Genomic DNA, 18,290 nt, shown 5'->3' on the forward strand with positions numbered 1-18,290 from the left:
ATAATATGTCAAAATACACTGTACTGTCGTGTATAACTACAAAGAACAAATTAAAAATTTAAAATAAATAAATACTGAAGAAAAAAGACATTAAAATAATCATAATAGCACTAGCACAACTGAAAATTTTATAGTAGTCAATAAATGCAATGCTCATATAGTTTTGATTGACTCATAACTTCTCCTTTTCCTCCTCCTACTCCTCCTCTACCTTTTAACCGCTTGCAGGATTTAAATATAATGTAATCTAACTCTTAAGTCTGTTTCAGTCTTTTCCATCCTTGCCTTTCTATTTATTAAAGGAGGCAGTCATTTACCCTATTGTTTCCCATGGTTTGGAGTTTTAAACTCGCATAGTTTGGTTTCTCTGTCCATAGGATTTCCTATAAAGTGGCAGTTACATATAGAAGTTTCATTAGATCAGGTTTGTTTTTTTTTTTAAATCCTCCCTTATAGAGTTCAATTTTGTTTTATTTTGTATTTTCATTATGAGGTACCTAATGTTGTATTGTCTCTCTTTTTGCAAATTAATAGTTATGAATGATCATTACCAAACTCCATTAGAAGTTGCAAAGTGATGATATTCTAATTCTATCCATACTTTCATATATTAGTTGGAAAATTTTTATGAAGAGAAAGTTCTTGCGTACTATTTGGTTATCCTAAGGTACAGTTCATATAAGAAAGGCAATAGAAAAGCTTGATTCTTCCTCTTTACTTGTCAGTGTTCCAAATAATGTGTTGATTCCCTAGCATCCTTCAAAGATCAATAAGATTTTTCTTTTAATTATATACTCAGGGATTTAAGTATATTTGATGAGTTTCAATCAATTACAGTTAATATTCTCTTAATGCTCAATCTTTGGCCAATGGGAGCCTCTAGTTGCTATATAAGTTTTTCTATATGACTCTAATAGTTTTATTTTATTTTATTTTTACAGACAGTATTTTGACAGTATTTCGATTCATTTTACAGAAATGGGGTACAACTTTTCATTTCTATGGTTGTACACAATGTAGATTCTCTCCATTCATGTAATCATAAATGTACATAGGGTAATGATATGTCTCATTCCACAGTCTTCCTTCCCCCTTCCCCCTCCCCCTCATATTTTCCTCTACATAATCCAAAGTTCCTCCATTCTTCTCTTACCCCCAACCAAACCCCCATTATGTATCATCATCCACTTACCAGAGAAAGCATTTGGTCTTTGGTTTTGGGGGATTGGCTTATTTCACTTAGCATGGTATTCTTCGATTCTATCCATTTACCTGCAAATGCCATAGTTTTATTCTTCTTTATGGCTGAATAATATTCTATTGTGTATATACACCACAGTTTCTTTTTCCATTCAGCTGTTGAAGGGCATTTAGGTTGGTTCCACAATCTAGCTATTTTGAATTGAGCTGCTATAAACATTGATGTGACTGTGTTACTGTAGTATGCTGATTTTAAGTCCTTTGGGTATAAACAGAGGATTGGGATAACTGGGTCAAAAGGTGGGTTCATTCCAAGTTTTCTCAGGAATCTCCATACTGCTTTCCAGAATGGCTGTACCAATTTGCAACTGCACCAGCAATGTACAAGTGCACCTTTTTCCCTACATCCACACCAACATCTATTATTGCTTGTGTTCTTGATAATAGCCATTCTAATTGGAGTGAGATGAAATCTTAGGGTAGTTTTAATTTGCATCTCTCTAATTGCTAGAGATGTTGAACGCTTTTTCATATATTTGTTAACTGCCTGTATATCTTCTGTAAAGTGCCTACTCAGTTCCTTAGCCCACTTATTGATTGGGTTCTTTGTATTTTTGGTGTAAAGATTAAGTTCTCAATAAATTTTGGAGATTAGTGCTCTATCTGACGTGTACGTGGAAAAGATTTTCTCCCACTCTGTAGGCTCTCTTTTCACATTATTGATTGTTTCCTTTGCTGAGAGAAAGTTTTCTAGTTTGAATCCATTCCATTTATTGATTCTTGCTTTCATTTTTTGTTCTTTAGGAGTCTTGTTAAGAAAGTCTGGTCCTAAGTCAACATGATGAAGATTCAGGCCTACTTTTTCTTCTGTTTTTTGCAGGGTCTTTGATCTAATTCCTAGGTCCTTGATCCATTTTGAGTTGAATTTTGTGTGGGATGAGATATAGAGGTTTAATTTCACTTTACTGCATATGGATTTCCAGTTTTCCCAGCACCATTGTTGAAGAGGCTATCTTTTCTCCATTGTGTGTTTTGGCACCTTTATCTAGTATGAGGTAACTGTATTTATGTGGGTTTGTCTCTGTGTCTTCTATTCTGTACCATTGGTCTACTTCTCTATTTTGGTTCTAATAGTTTTTGATAGTTTCTTTGCTTTCTGATATGATGAGATTCCTGAAATCAGGTATGTATAATTTAGATCTAGAATCTTCCATTTTTCCCAGGGAACCCTGGTTCCTTTTAGTGCAAAATAGTACTTCAGGACCACAATCTTGGAAGTAGAGATGCTTACTTCTACTAAGTTGGTTAGTTTATTGTTTTCAGTGGACAGAGCCATGAAGTAGATATTTTCAAAGATAAAGTGCATGGAGAAGTATTACTGATACTTTCAAATAAAATTCAGGACTATGGAGATTTTGCTAATCTTCATTGATCTACCATCTGTTTTTATTTGTTTCTCTCATACCAAAAGCCTCTGAGAACATGAACATCACATCTTATTTGTTTTATCAGTGTATGTTCCACTAGGGATGTATATAGAGTCAATTATTAGATCTTAAATTACTTGAAATAGTTTCTCTCTATGTAACTATGATATCAACTCAATAGATAGTTATGTTCATTTATTTCATTTTGTGTTTTAAGTGCTAACTTATTTATTTGATTATACTGTGTCATCCTATAAAGTATTTACATAGTTTCTAATTCAAATCTGTAAAGTAAGTTATACTTAGTAATATCTACCTTCTACCCTGTCATCTTTCCTTTGTATTCTTTCTTTTCTAGGAGATGATCATTCTAAAAAACATTTTTTTGTTTATCTTTCCATTTTGTGAAATGTAATCAAATAAGCATACACATATATATGCATTTATATTTGTGTATACACACACACACACACACACACACACACACACATATATACATATGTATATATTCCTATTTCTCCTTTCTTTTTTTGGTACCAGGGATTGAACCCAAGGGTGCTTTACTGAGCCACATCCCCAACCCTTTTTAGAGACAGGGTCTTGTTGAGTATCTTAGGGTCTCACTAAGTTGCTGAGGCTTTGAACTTGAGATCTTTCTGCCTCAGCCTCCTGAGCCACTGGGATTGCAGGCATATGCCAACATGCCTGGCTCTCCTTTCTTTTTAGAAAAATAATTGCCTACTATACATATTTTATTCTCCTGAATATTTATAGACCTTTTAAATAATAGGGAGCTCAACTTGCTCCCTAATTTGTCTCCTACTGGATTTTCATGCACTTTTTAAAGTGAATATGTGTTGGCAAGGGCAGAGATGTATTTTAAAGGTATGTGAATCTGAATTTGAATTCCAGCCTTGCCCCCTTCTTGTTATGTGACTTTGGACTCATCTCTCTCTGATTCTCCTTATCTCATCTCTATTGTGGAAATAACAAAACCTTCTTCACAGGGTTGCTTATTGTGGACCATTCAGGAAGAGCACAGAACCCAGAACACAGTAAAGGTTGGATAAATGTGAGTTGTCCTCAATAATGTTATGATTAAATCTGGATTTTCTTTTGTATTCTCAATTTTTGATGATTTCAAGGATTTTGTTTTTGGAATTTTAATTTTAAAATTTTCTTGACACTTTCTTATAATTCTGTCTATGGGACATCATGCCTCATAATGTCTACCCAGTATACAAAGTCATTTTTCTAGTTCCAAGTCAGTCTCTCTTACCTCGGCTGATAGCCCCCAAGCCACACAGTCCCTTGGAATGCAAACCTTGGAGGCAGTCATCTTGGCCATCTCTTATCACCTTCATATCCATTTGCAGCCAAGTCTAGATATGCTAGACTCAAGAGGCTTTAACTAGTCCTTCTTGGGCCCAGATACTTGGAGATGGAGCTCACCTGGCTTACTGAAACCCCCTCTGACCCTCAAGTTCTACTTCTCCATCACTGACCTTCCTTGCGCAGGTCAAACTCGATTTCCTTTTCTTGTCGTCTCTTGCTTTCACTCTCATCTCTCCATCCTTCTTTCCCATGATTGCACCAGCTTCCTGATAGTCAGAAGAATATAAGTAATATAATATGCCTTTACGCCATGTACAAACAGAGAAACAACATGTATCCCATTTCTTTACAATAAAAAAAGCAATTAAAAAATAAAATAAGTAATAGTAAATGTTGGTGAGGATGTGGGAAAAAAGCACATTCATACCTTGCTGGTGGGAATGCAGATTGGTGCAACTAATATAAAGCAGTATGGAGATTACTCAGAAAACTTGGAATGGAACCACCATTTGACTTAGTTATCCCACACCTCAGTGTAAACCCAAAGGACTTAAAATCAGCATAGTATAGTGACATGGTCACATCAATGTTTATAGCAGCTATAGATAGGCTATGGAACCAACCTAGGTGCCCTTCAACAAATGAATGGATAAAGAAAATGTGGTATATATCCACAATGGAGTATTATGCAACCATAATGAAGAATAAAATTATGGCATTTGCTGGTAAATGGATGGAACTCAAGACTATCATGCTAAGTGAAATAAGTCAATCCCAAAAAACCAAAGGTCAAATATTCTTTCTGATATGTGACTTCTGACACACAATAAGGGGTTGGGGGAAGAATAGAAGTTCATTCAAGTAGACAAAGGGGAAGGAAGGGAAGGGAGTGGGGATGGAAACATGAAAGATAGTAGAATTAATGGGATATTACTTTCCTATGTACACATGTGAATACATGACCAGTGAAATTCCTCATCATTTACAACTGCAAGAATGGGGTCCTGATTAAAATAAGTTATACTTTATGTATGTGTAATATGTCAAAATACACTCCACTGTCATGTATATCTAAAATGAGCAAATAAAACATAAATATTACAGAAGATCCATTATAAAAAATAAAAATATAAGTCTTTCCCAATTTAAAAAAAAAAACAACACTTTGATCTGGTCATACTTAAAAGCAGTCTAAGAACCCCAGCAGTGACAGGGAAAAAAGGCCAAATTCAACCTGGTCTTCATTGCCCTGTACAAGTTGGTCTTCCTCTCCCTCATCCCTCCCATGCAGTTGCTTTCCAAGTCTTGCCAGCTCAACCTCCAGTAAATCAACCTTAACCAGTTTTGGAAAGTCCCCTTCCAACCATGTGTCCCCCATCCCCAAACCCTGAGCTTCAGCCATCACATGGCTCTGAGCAGAGATTGCTTCTTCCAGATACGGGGCTTTGCTCTTGTAGGAAGTCCTCCCAGTGGAGGACAACATGACCTCTCTGACAAAGTGACCTCCAGCTCTCAACAACTTCTCCATCATCTGAACCTGCCCAGCCCAGTTGTTTTGGGTCAGTTTGATGGGTTCATAAGTTGACCGAGTGCTTCTTGTCTCTCCACTCACCCCAGTCTGCCTTGGGATGCTAGGAGGGTTCCAATTCTGGGGACCGTGACCCCCAAGTCAGGCTCATGGTAGAGCCAAGGCAGACTACTTATCTCTTTATTCATTCAACAAATATTTTCTTATGTTCATTAAGTGCCAGGCTCTGGGAATAAAGACACAAGACCTATTCTCATGAAACTTAATATTTTGATGAAAAGTTAGACTATACAAACACTCGGGTGATATGTTGATGAATGGAGAGATTTGGGGAGTTATTGAACCATATTGATGAATCAGGAAAGGCTTCCTGAAATGAGTGACATTCACTCTGAGATTGGAAGATGAGTAGGAGTTAGTTAAGTAAATGGGGGATGTTGCAGGGTGGAAGAAGTATTTCATGCAGAGAACAGGGTGTGCAAAGGACAGAAGGCAAGGTCAGTGTGGCTGGAGCAGAGAGTACAGAGGAATCTGGTGGCAAAGACTAGAGCATTATGGATTGAAAGTCAATTAAGAGTTTGGACCTGATGGTACATAGTAGTCCACCAGAGTGTTAAGCCAAAATTCTGCCAGTCATCCTGGCTCCTCCTTCTAACTCATCTAATCAGATTCCAGATCTTGAGAGTATAACTTTCCACAAATGTATCAGATCTTGTCCACTTGCTTCTAATTTTCTGCTCCATTCAAGACTGAGCCATCATCAGTTCTACCTGCTCTCCTGATTTTAGGCTTACTTGTTGCAAGTGTTATCATTGAAAATGCAAATAACATCTTGCCTGCCCTTCCCCAACATACACATTTGATCAAATTTGATATAATTGTGGGTGCATGAACTGTCAAGATTTGGATTCTGATTGGATCAGAATGATCAGAGAGAGGGAGGAGTAAGGTTGATTCAAAGAATTCTTGCTTGAGCAGTTGAATGGATGATGGTAGCATTCCCTCAGACAGAATTAGTGAATGGGACAATTATGCCTTGGGTTCTGGAAAGTCATCTAGAAGGTTGTGGATAATGATAGGAGCATACAAGGAGTTATGGTATGTAATGTGGTCAAGGAACTGAGGAAGATTTCCTGGTAGGCTAGCTGATGGCAGGGTCATGTGTAAGTGTAATTGACCTTGAACAGGGAATTGGGAAGATCTGGAAGTTGGGGAAGCAGGAGGACTTCAGACTTGGAAGTACACCCAGGGTGACCCAAGACCTGGGTGACTCCAGACTTCATTGGTGACAGATGGTTGGGTCAGGCTGGGCTGCCCTCTTCTCCTCTGATAATTAATCCTACGTGGGGGTGCTAGCGATGACAGGGCTCTCTAGCGTGCACTTAAGCATTAAATGACCAAGTTCTGTCAGACTAACTTCCCCAGCCTCTCCATCCACTTCCCTGCTGCCCACCCTCTGCTTGCACCCCCTCCCTCCACTCCCTGCACTCTGAGTTTTTCAGCAACTGATGGCTCCTGGTTCATTTCTATGAAATTAATTGGTCCCTGAATGAATTTTGTTGACAGGACAATTTATTGTATGTTTGGTTTGACAGTGCAGGTGTTGAGGGGTAGAAGGGGTGATGAGAAAGACCTGGGAAGGAGTGAGGTACAGGGGAGAAGGCTATGGGGTGGGGTGAATTTTGACCATACATAGAGGACTGAGAGACACAAATCCAAGGACTTGGGGTACCATGGAGTACCCCAATCATAAATTTATCCTTTGTTTCCCATTCTGATGCCAAAATTTTGAGAGAAAAACCTTAGATTGGAGAGGACCCCCCAAACTTTGGTCTCTCCTCAACTCTTCAGTCATCACTTGGGGGCATCTTCATTGGGGAAATTCAGAAACAAGCCTGTATTAACCCTCTGAAGGCTATAATGGGGCCCAGGGCTTTGGAAGAGAATGAGAGAGAGAGAAAGAGAGGGAGGATATGAATGTGTGTGCATTTTGCATGCACTCACGCACTCAAAGAGCAAAGGACTGATTAGTCTGGGGGATAAGGGGGCTGGTCCCCAGGAAGTTGGGTGCTCATCAGGCCTAGTTAACAGGGGCCTAAGTGACTGACTAATTAGGGTATTGGAATGGTTTGGGCAGGTGGGGGTGTGGGGAGAAAACTAGAAATGTAGCTGGCCCCAAATAGCAGCTTCCTTTGTTTCCCTCCCTTGGTACCATATCCTGCACCCTCAAAGGTCTCCTCAGATCACCATTCATCTGCCTCAATGCTTACATTCCCTACCCCAGAGCCCTAGGCAGACACTGGGAAGAGAGATAGGAAAACACAGTACTAATTCCAAGATGGAGAATGACAATAAATAAAGAAATTCATGGGTCCTCCTTCTCTAGCATTAAAAAGGTTTCCATTGCCTTCTCCATCTCCATGAACTCACTCATTTTCCATAGAACTTTCCTGAACTTCTGGCCATTGAGCTTGTCTGAGTGCTTACAATGTACAACTGTGGAAGTCTAGAATGTCCAAGCAGAAAGGAGTCCTATAGACCATCTCTTTTTATACTTGAAGAAACTAAGGCTTAGATAGAGGAAGGACCTTGTTGATAGTCACACAGTGACCTTGGGAGTGAACTTCAGTCCTTTCTGCTCTAGGCTTGGAGATGTCTCCATATACATATGCTTTTGTTCTGCCTCTATGTTGCATGTAGGGACTGGGAATTTCTCTGTGGGTGTGTGTGGCTCCTCCACACAGGCAGCTGAGGCTGAGCCTGGGTACTTGCAGATGCACAGTCACAATAATCAGATTGTGAGGATGGGCCCAAGGTGCCAGGGAGTACAATCAACTAGAGAGGTTGCATGGAGGAAGGGGATATGGATCAGGTGCAGCACAGGGTAGAATAATCTGGGGAGGCTTGGGTGCTGTGTTGTGAAGGGCAGATCCAGGACAAGGGGAGCCAGGGATTAACCAACAGCATGTGCACCTCCTGCTGCTGGCCAGCAATGCTCTCCTACCTCCACAGACTTCCTTCAGAATCCCCAGAAGAGATAGTCCAAAGTTTGCTATCCTACTCAAGGCTGCATCCTGCCCTGCTCCCTTCCTCTCAGTAGATAGTACCCTTCTTTCCTGAAATCCCTCATGCACTCCATAAACTCATGACCCTCCCTTTCCTAGCAGAGTTCTCTTGTTCCTCCCTACCTTATGCTTCTACCCCATTCTTTCTGGCATCATTCCACAAGTCCCTCACATCCACTCTCAACAGCCCCCTATCCACCAGATCCAGTGAACTTTCCCTTAGTCATAGAAGGTCAACAACAACAAGAAGTTCAATTAGGTTTATTCATGAAGCAATTATTCTTCTATGTGTCAAAGTCCTGGTTGTCTTTTTATTTTTTTAACTTAAATGTGCAAAAAAAAAATCTTACTTTCTCTATTTCTTATACAATGCATACTCTATTCTGCACATTTATTAAACTTAAAAATATAATCTTGTAATATGTGTTTTCTTCCAGAGTTAATTTAATCTTTCTTGTAGATTTCCATCATCTCCTGGATGAACCATGGAGGTGGTCTCTATGGGCTTCCCTGCACCCACAGTCTCTCCTTGTATCCCACTTCTCACATTATGGACAGAACACTCCTCCAAAACTGCAGACATATTAAACCACTTTCTCTTGCTCAAAAAATTTCCATAGCTGTCATTGCCTGTCAGGGGAAATATAAGCAATCATATCAAGGAGAAGTAATACTTTTTCAAAAGTAACAATACTATGGCACATAAATTTCATAGTTGGCAATTAAATAAATGTGGTGAGTCTCAACCATAATGTTCAACATTAACTTCTGCCATATTTGACTTCTATTGCATACATTTGAAAATTTTCAACAGTTTTAAAATAGAAAAGTAAAATCTAATTGATATGAGAAGAATTCCACTTACTAGAATCATGTAGGCAAACCTGTAGCCATGGTTATTTGTTCCATCCAGCGGAACCGGCAGGGAGAAAGAAGACACCACCAATCTTTAGTTGACCAGATTTATTGCGTCCTCCCTGATTTTCTGCCTCCTTTGTTCTGCCACTGTCTCCCTTCTTCTACCCTCTCACTCTCTCCTCCCCCAGGCTCCTAGCTTATCAGCCAATTATAGCAAAGCTTTCTCTCATGCAGGAGAGCATACAGAGGAAATGTCAGCATAGCACTATATGAATCACGAGCTGTCCACGTGCGGCATGATATTAAATAGCCAATCCTAGAGCCTGGCGTCAACACGTCATAAGTCTCCAAGGAACTAGTAGGCAAGCAACCTTTTTGGGTACTTCCTTATTTTGGTATCCAGTGCCCTTTGGCTCACTGCCAGGTGCCATCTTGTCCAAGACGGCCCTCAACATTTATCTATCTCCCTTCTGCTAGTTTCTCTCAGGTAAAATAATTGGGGTGTGATAACTTTGCAGCTCAGCTATCATGCACAAAACCACAAATGCTGGAACCAAAGTTCCCATCTCTAAATCAATGAGTGGATACCTCCTGCCACCTTGCTTTGCAAACTAAATTGATCATGAGAGGGCTGTGAAATGCAAATTATCAAAATACACTCCACATAGTGAGTGAAGTCTTATTTTGCCAAACTAAATGTCAGCTGAGTGTGTGTGTGTGTGTGTGTGTGTGTGTGTAAAAGAAAGACTGAGAGATTGCTAGATCATTATGTAAAATGATTTTTTATTTTTACTGTGGATTGTGGTTAAGAGATGTTTGAGAAACACTGTTCTCCACCAGAATCCCCTTCCTGTTCTAAAATACTCTCTAGTTAACTGCCAGCTGCCAACTGTACATTTGATATAGTAAATGTTTCAAATGTTCTGTGGAATGGCAGGTATAAAAACTATTAAGAAAAGACTGCTAATAACAAAAGAAAAAAGGTAAATAAGACTGACATCTGTTTTGTATTTTACCACAAGAATGAACAAGTCTTTAAAATTGATTAGTATTCCAACCAGCAAGTCATTACTGCAATTTATGAAGAAAAGTTAAGTAAGCTATATATTAACAAAAAATAGAGTAGTTCTTTCAATGTCCATATAAATAAGCAACCATAGCAAAGAGAAATAATACTTTTTCAAAAGTAACAATACTATGGCACATAAATTCCATAATTGGCAATTAAATAAATATGATAAGTCTCAACCCTTGCCACAAGAAGATTCTTTCACATGTTTATGAGGCAAGTCAGTGCCTTTTTATTGGCTTGAACTAGAGGGAGTGTACACCTTAGATGTTTTGTTTCAGAAACAGCTGTTTGAACTTCCCCTACTGGTTTAGGGCACATTTTAACATTTGTTCTCTCTCTGTCCTCCACTAGCAAATCTCATGAGAGCAACAGGTCCTGACTTGTCCACTTGAATCCTGAGTTCCTAATACAGGAATTGGTACATTAAAGACATACATATGAGTTCTTTATTTTTTTCCCAAGTTTTTCAATTTAGTAGTCTATAGTGGGTACTACTCCTTCTACAATTTGCAAAAGTTAATTTTTAAAAGTGAGGAAGATTAATCACACTCTTAGAATCCATTCACCTTGTCTAACATGATACACTTCGATATTATTCTTTTTTAAAGTCGCATTTTCAAAATTCTTAATGTCAAATCACAATTCATGTGGAATAGGTATGATGTAAAATGATACACAGGGTGTTTCCAGTTTTGAGTTAAAAAAATGAAAAAGAATATATATAAACAAAGGCAAAATGTTTTTTCTACATTAAAATATTTTAAAAAATAATTTCTACAATAAAAAACTGATTTATTTCAATAGTGGGATAAAAGTTTTCTTTATCCTTTTATTTAACATAGTAAATATTTCTTTTTATTATTACTAACACATGTTAAGTGTACAAATTACTGGGATTCACTGGGATGTTTCAGCATGCATTGATTGAATGCATTCACCTTTCTTCTACCCCTAGCATCCCCCAGCACCTCAAAATTTCTAAAATTTATGAGAACATTAGATATAATCATGACTCTCTTCCAGCTTGACTCAAAGCTCTATACTTATGTGGGTTCTTATCTTATCATCCTAGAGGTGTCAGGGGTTGACCTTGTGAATTCATTCACTCACAAGGGCCCCCTGTACCTCACTTTCCCATCTGTGGCACTGGATGATGACATACACCTCATGGGTCTGTGTGAGGATTACAAAAGTTGGTATCTGCTGAGTGCACAGAAATCACCCTGACACCTGGAACACAATAAGGAAGGCTATGCTACTGTTACAGCTTATTGAGTATTTTCTGCATGAAGAGTCCAGGGTAAAGCAGTATAGGGCTGAGGAGGAAGAAAAGGAAGTGATTTAAGGAGGGAAAGGAAATGAAGGGCATGAGACAATAAGTGGTTTTCTGCCAAAATTTCCATGTAAAATTCCAACAGAAATCATACCATAAACATGAACACACACACACACACACACACACACACACACACACAAATTGCCTGTGGTTAGTTTGCAAATGCCACTAGTGCTAGGCATGTCATAGAGGACTTCTCTTGCTGTGACCACAGGCACATTTTGTCTTCATGGCAAAGGGAACATGTTTCTTTGCACTGGTAAGTTCATCTTTACTTCTTGTTTTACCACCTCCTGTTTTGAAAGATGGCTCAAGGAACTTGCTATGGAGTGTTGTAGCATGAAGCAGAGCCTTGTGATGTGTGAAGTCATTTGGTCAAACAGAGCATCCTTCCCCTTTGGGAGCAGGCACAGTGAACCAACTGGCTCAGGCTTCTGCCCATCCCCTTCCCCCACCTTGGGAATAGGCAGGAGGGCTGCAGATCTTAGGAACAGTCTTTTCATGTCAGCAAAAATGCATTCTCCATCAACATTGTGAATTTAATCTTATTTTTTTTATTGTAAACAAATGGGATACATGTTGTTTCTCTGTTTGTATATGGCGTAAAGGCATACCATTTCAATCTTATTTTTATCTCTAGTTTACACATAGGAAATTGAAGAAGAGTGAATTTACCCAAAAAACCATTAAGTAATGATGAAACTGAGATTGAAACTTGGGTTACATTTTGCAAGTATCTTCGCATAAAATCTTTCCAGTTGTATGTTCCAGAACTTGGCAATTCCTACTGAACAGCATGAAGGAAGTGAATAGCATGTGAGTACTGTCACACAATGATGCAATAGAACAGAGTCTCCCCCCCCCAAAAAATGGACAATGCTTCTGTGAAAGTGTTCTTTTAAAACTTTTTTTTTCTTGGTATGTCCTACAAACCTAAAAATCATAGTTATTTAAGCAACCCCAAACCTGTTTTGGTTTTGTCAAAAGATAGTCTGTAAATAGGCAGACACAAATTCCTGTTGTTGAATAGGCAGAAAAACTGTTTTAACAGCTTTTCCATTGTAGAGAAAGAGATACTTTGCTGTAAATTGACCCATTCTCCTTTCTGCATGCTTGTTCGGGATGGTAGAGAAGACATGAAATATATTCTCTGCCCCTAAGAAGCCCAGATACTGGGTGGAGACAAAACTTCAGAACAAGAATTTCACTGTATGATATTCACAATGGTGGGTGAAGGTACATAAAGAGTTAGTAGAGTTCAATACAGGTTGGCTGACCCAGACTGGAAGAGAGGTGGCAAGACTTAAAGAAGAAATCACCATACCCCCAGGGAGTAACATTTAGCATGAGAGAGTATGGTGTTTGGGAACAGATTTTGAGTAGGTATAAAGCAGAGTACACAGCACCTGGAAGATAGAGCCTCCAAGGGTGACAGGGTCATGAAAGGTCTTATACAATCTGCTAAGAAAGTTGATTTTACATTGAGCCAAGGGTAATCATTAAAGAATTTTTTAGCATTAATATGGAAATGAATTCTATTGTGAAGTCAGATGTCCATAATCTAGGTGAGAAATCTCCAAGGTTTTTTTGGAGAACAGAGAACAGGTACAGATGGGAAAGCTGTTAAAGTAGACTGAATGGGATCTGAGGATATATTCATTATAAAGGACAGGGCAACACCAACCTTAGATCCTAGCTTGAGAAATAAGACAGAGATGGAAAACCCAGGAGAATGGACTGGCCTCAGAAGGAAGATGCTGCACTGGGATTTGGGATATTGAATTTGTGGTGTGTGTTGGACATAAAAGTGGAGTCCAACAAGTAGTGGAATGCATAGATCGGAAGCTCAGGAGAAAGCTTCAGAGTTATCATTTCCCAAGAAGAATGTACTGAATAAAAAAGAAAAGTTATCTCGGAGCAGGGATCTCTTTCTGAAATTTTACTTGGAAACACAGAATCTAAATCTACTTAGAAAGTTTCTGATTCAGACTTAGGTAAGGCAAAGGTGGTCATTCCAAGTGGTAACTATTCTGTCAGACTATTAGGTAATTGTGTGGACTGAGAAGAGTACGTTTCAGAGGTGGAGAGACCTGGATTCAGTCTTAGCACCCTACTAATGTGTGACCTTCCCATTGTCAACTCTGAGCCTCAGAGTGACAGGGATGTTGTGAAATTAGGGAACAACAGAATCAGGAGCCCCAGCTTAGTAACCTGTCTCACAGCCCTGCCCAGTAAATGGAGTACATTCCATTGTTGTTAAATGGAAATGTCACTTTTTCAGCAGTGGACTGAGTAACTGTCAGCTTATTTATAAATCCTATGAAATTGACCTGTCAGTGTCACCTATGATGGACCTTCAGTTCAGATCTTTGATTTGACAGGTGCTTGCTAATTGTCAACTGGGAGTCACTACTTTGTAAAGCCAGAGTTTAATAATAGAAAGTTTTCTTAGTAGAAAAAGCAATTCAAGTTGCCTTTTTATTATTGAATAGTGCAAAAGAAGGTCTGTAACTCCAACTTCCCCAAAATGTTTTTAAGTTGCTGTTCCAGGAGACTTTTCCCATTTCAGTGCAGTTACAATAGACCCTCTATCTGGGCTCTGCTCAATATTCTAACTGCATTTCCAAATAAAGACTTTCTGAATCCAGGATTCTCCTCACTGCAAATTGTGGGCTTCTATTTGTAAGGCAGGTGGAGGGGTTGGGGCATGGGGAAAAGATGTTGCTTTTGAACAGTATTATTTTGTGAACTCTTTTGCCTTTTTCAGCATAACTGAGTAAAAATCATCTTTTGCTGTTGAAAGTTAAAGGGAAATCATGTTCAAGATGTCACCCCTTTCAGCTGGTGGGCACTAGTTGTCATAGACTCATATTATTGCAGCCATACTGGAATTGGAGATAAGATATTTCAATCAACCAAAAATAATAAGTAGCTTTGGGCTGGGATGTAGCTCAGTGGCAAAGCATCTGCCTTGCATTTGCAAAGCCCTGGGTTCAACCCCAAGTTCCAAAAATAAGACAAAAAAAAAAGCAGCTTGGAAAACAAACAGTTGAAAGACATGTTCAGAAGCAGCTTGGAAAACAAACAGTTGAAAGACATGTTCAGCTCATGTGCCATAACACGTAGTGGTTTGGTGAAATAAGAATATGTTTCCTTTTTAATGCAATAGCTAAATTATTGACTTTAAAATATAAGAAAAATAATTTAAATTCCAGGTGACCAAGATGAATAATTTATAGTTAACATCCACATGACTATTCCATGATCTTAAACAGCAGTCATCACATAATTGGCTAAGACAGTCCTTATAGAAAATGAAAAGTGATACTATTCCAAAACCTAAGGAAAAATTTAAAACTTTTAAGTTGAAGTAAGAAACAAAAAAATTCATCTTTATCTATATCTATCTTTAGAGATAATAGTAAATAAGATGAAGATGCTCTGTTCTCAGGGAGCTTACAATATGGTCAGGTCAGGAATGGGGGAATGCAAATAAGTGAAGTAGCAGAGTCAGTTCAGGAACCTGCAGGCAAAGAATGAGGAACTACCACCACAGGACTAGCAGGAACCAGCATGACTACATGGGGTGGACTTTAGAGAGAAGAGTATTCTAAGCAAAAGGTATATAATGAACGAAACTGAGAGACCTGAGTAATTAAAAATATCAGTTAAGAATAATATATCAAAGAAAGCCTAGGAAGAAAAAAGAATGTCATAAACCTGCCAAGAATATTCATTACACTAACTTAATATAGAGCAACAACCATGCAGAAGTACTACTTGTATTTGAAATATGATTTTAAGAAGAATTTTTAAAAATTGCCCTACTGAATAGTCCAAGAAAATATTGAAACTATCCATCAGCTGTAGCATGCCCAAAATATGAAGCAATCATAAAATTGAATAGTATACAACAATTTGGAATAATAATATGTGATTAATTGATATAAAAAGGTCTTTTACAAATTGTTGAGGGGAAGAGGAAAGTGATTAAAATGTATGTATCTGCTTTTATTTGCTTTTTTGCCTATTTCTTCTTTAAGAAAGTGAACTCTTAAATAAATGTCAGAGCTTGGATAAATGAGTGAATGAACAAGAGGATAGAAAGAACAAGAAGGATTTTACCAATGGTTACTTCTAAGGACTGAAATTGAAGTTGATTTCTTTTATATGTTTTTCATCACTGCATAAATTTTCTACCTGAGTAAACAGCATTTTAAAATCTGACAAAATAATGTATTTATTTTCACAAGACTACTCATTTCTAACACTTCAATGACAGAATCCAGTAGCATTATCAAAAAACTTCTGATTGGGTGCCTATTCTTTCATAATTCAATCATGTCAATAAGTTAATCTGGAAGGCTTCATTCAGTGACATCTGTGTTTGGTCCAGTGTTGGGATATAACCTTGGAGTAAAAGATATATGTTTGGAAGGGCACAAACAAGTGATCTGTATATGTCTCCATGCACTTATCCATCAAATGCAGGGTTTTAAGGAGTTTTGGAAAGAACATGTAACATGTGACACAGGTGTCTGTCCCCTAGAGGGTTATCAATAACGGAAGCTCTGTTATTCCAACAGTGGATTACAGAGATGTCAGAGGTCGAGAAAAGAAAGAAGCCAATAAGAACTTCACCAAGAGAAGCATTACCTGGAAAAGAGAAAAGAAGGACAAAGCATTCTAATGAACAGTAGATATGTCCACTATCTGGGGAAGGGAGGGAGTAGAGCACAGTTGACATTAGCGTGGTGAGAGCGAGTGGTTCCTGATGGGATGCATGAGACAGAGTGGCATTAGTAAGGTTAAGAGTAAGGTTAAGCTTCTTTGTAGAGATCCTCAAATGTTCATTTGCATTGGAATATACTAAGTGTTTATAATTCAATTTTTCTAATGCATCTATAAGAGAGAAAGAGAAACAGAAGTGAAATGCATCAATTGCCTCTACCTCAAGCAGAGTAAACTTCATGCTGGAGATGACATAAATGTGTCTGAAAGTGCTGCCTGAGATGCATTGAAAGGGGAATAGGGTTTGCAAGCATTCTAGTACCTTCCCTGAGAGAAAATCATAGAGTCACCTGTACCCTTTTTCTTCAGCCCTTCCCTACGTGGATAAAGCCTTAAGGGCAAAATCAGCATTTCATTTATCTTTGTGTGATTAGTACCTGGAATCTAAATAGGTATTCACTCATTATTCATTGAATGCATGAAAAAATGAATTTTAAAAATAAAAAATGACAAATATACAGGACACATGTGTCCTGTATATTTTCTGGTGATATTGCCATGCTTAATATTTAACATGTAAAATATTCATGCCATATTAATGATATATAATATTCTCCTGAATAGCATATAAACAACCAAAACATGAGTCCATACGATTCTAAAAGTTTCATTTTTGAGAAGAAGAGGTGGTTCTATAGAAAGTGAAAAATATAAGTATGGACAACATTTCTTCCTAGTTCTCCTTTCATGCAACCAATTCCATTTCCTGTATTAACATCTAATGATTCAGGGTACACCAGGGATCTTCATGCACAAGGAAATTTAACTTACAGGACTGTTCCCACTAAGGCAATGGGGCTTAACTAATTTCTTCTTACCTGAATCTATGTTATGTAAAAGAAGATTCAGAAGGGAGGATTTGGAGCAGTAGAATTTCAGGCCCATTGACAGTTGGAAGAGAGAGGGATTGACAGTGAGGGGAGGTGATGATGGAATCTTCTGGCAACTCACAGGAAATCTTTTTTTCCTTTTCTTCTTTCAAGTGCCTATATCCAGTTCTGCATGTTTTTCTTTCTGGAGTCAGTAATAATTACATGGCAGAGAAAATTTGCTTGGAAAATTTTTATGAGCTTAACTAAGGATGTTATGGAAGCTGATTTATTCTGAGCTACACGTTATTTTATACACTGAGCATTTCTTAAAATTATGAAACTTATGATTTGTAAGTTAACTACAGTTGATAAATATTTCTCTTTCAAACATTCAAACCTTGAACTCCACCCTCAACACTGCAATAAAAAGAAAGACAATGATATCTTGAAAATCCAAGCCCTTAACACAATTATGTAAAAATATTTCTTTCAAAATTGTCAGTATAATATTTGCATTTAAATAAAGATAAATATAGAACAATGATAAATGGAATATGTATTTGTTGCAAATAACTAGAAAGACTGAAAAACTACCCCACTAAAAACTTTCTAGAAATATGACCTAGTTTGTATTATAGCTTATAGTTCATTATTTAATATATGAACAATACAACTATTTCCATATACATTAGAGCTTCTTGTTAAATATTTTATAGATAAACTAGTATGTGAGTGATTGTCCTCAAATGGCAATGAGGGTTAGAGTGATTTCAGAAGAGGTTGGATGTCTCCTGGTTTGAATATTTTTTTCATGCTCTGGCAGCAAGTTTGTAATAAAAAGAATGATTTTTAAGATGATACTGTAA

General features: G+C 37.8%; 1 pseudogene; it reads left to right on the plus strand.

The window, feature by feature from the left end:
- LOC124985690 (eyes absent homolog 1-like) overlaps window positions 1-18,290 on the plus strand; it is a 91,218-nt pseudogene that overhangs the window by 40,254 nt on the left and 32,674 nt on the right.

This window comes from Sciurus carolinensis, chromosome 5 (assembly GCF_902686445.1).
Source record: "Sciurus carolinensis chromosome 5, mSciCar1.2, whole genome shotgun sequence".
NCBI classification, from domain to species: Eukaryota; Metazoa; Chordata; class Mammalia; order Rodentia; family Sciuridae; genus Sciurus; species Sciurus carolinensis.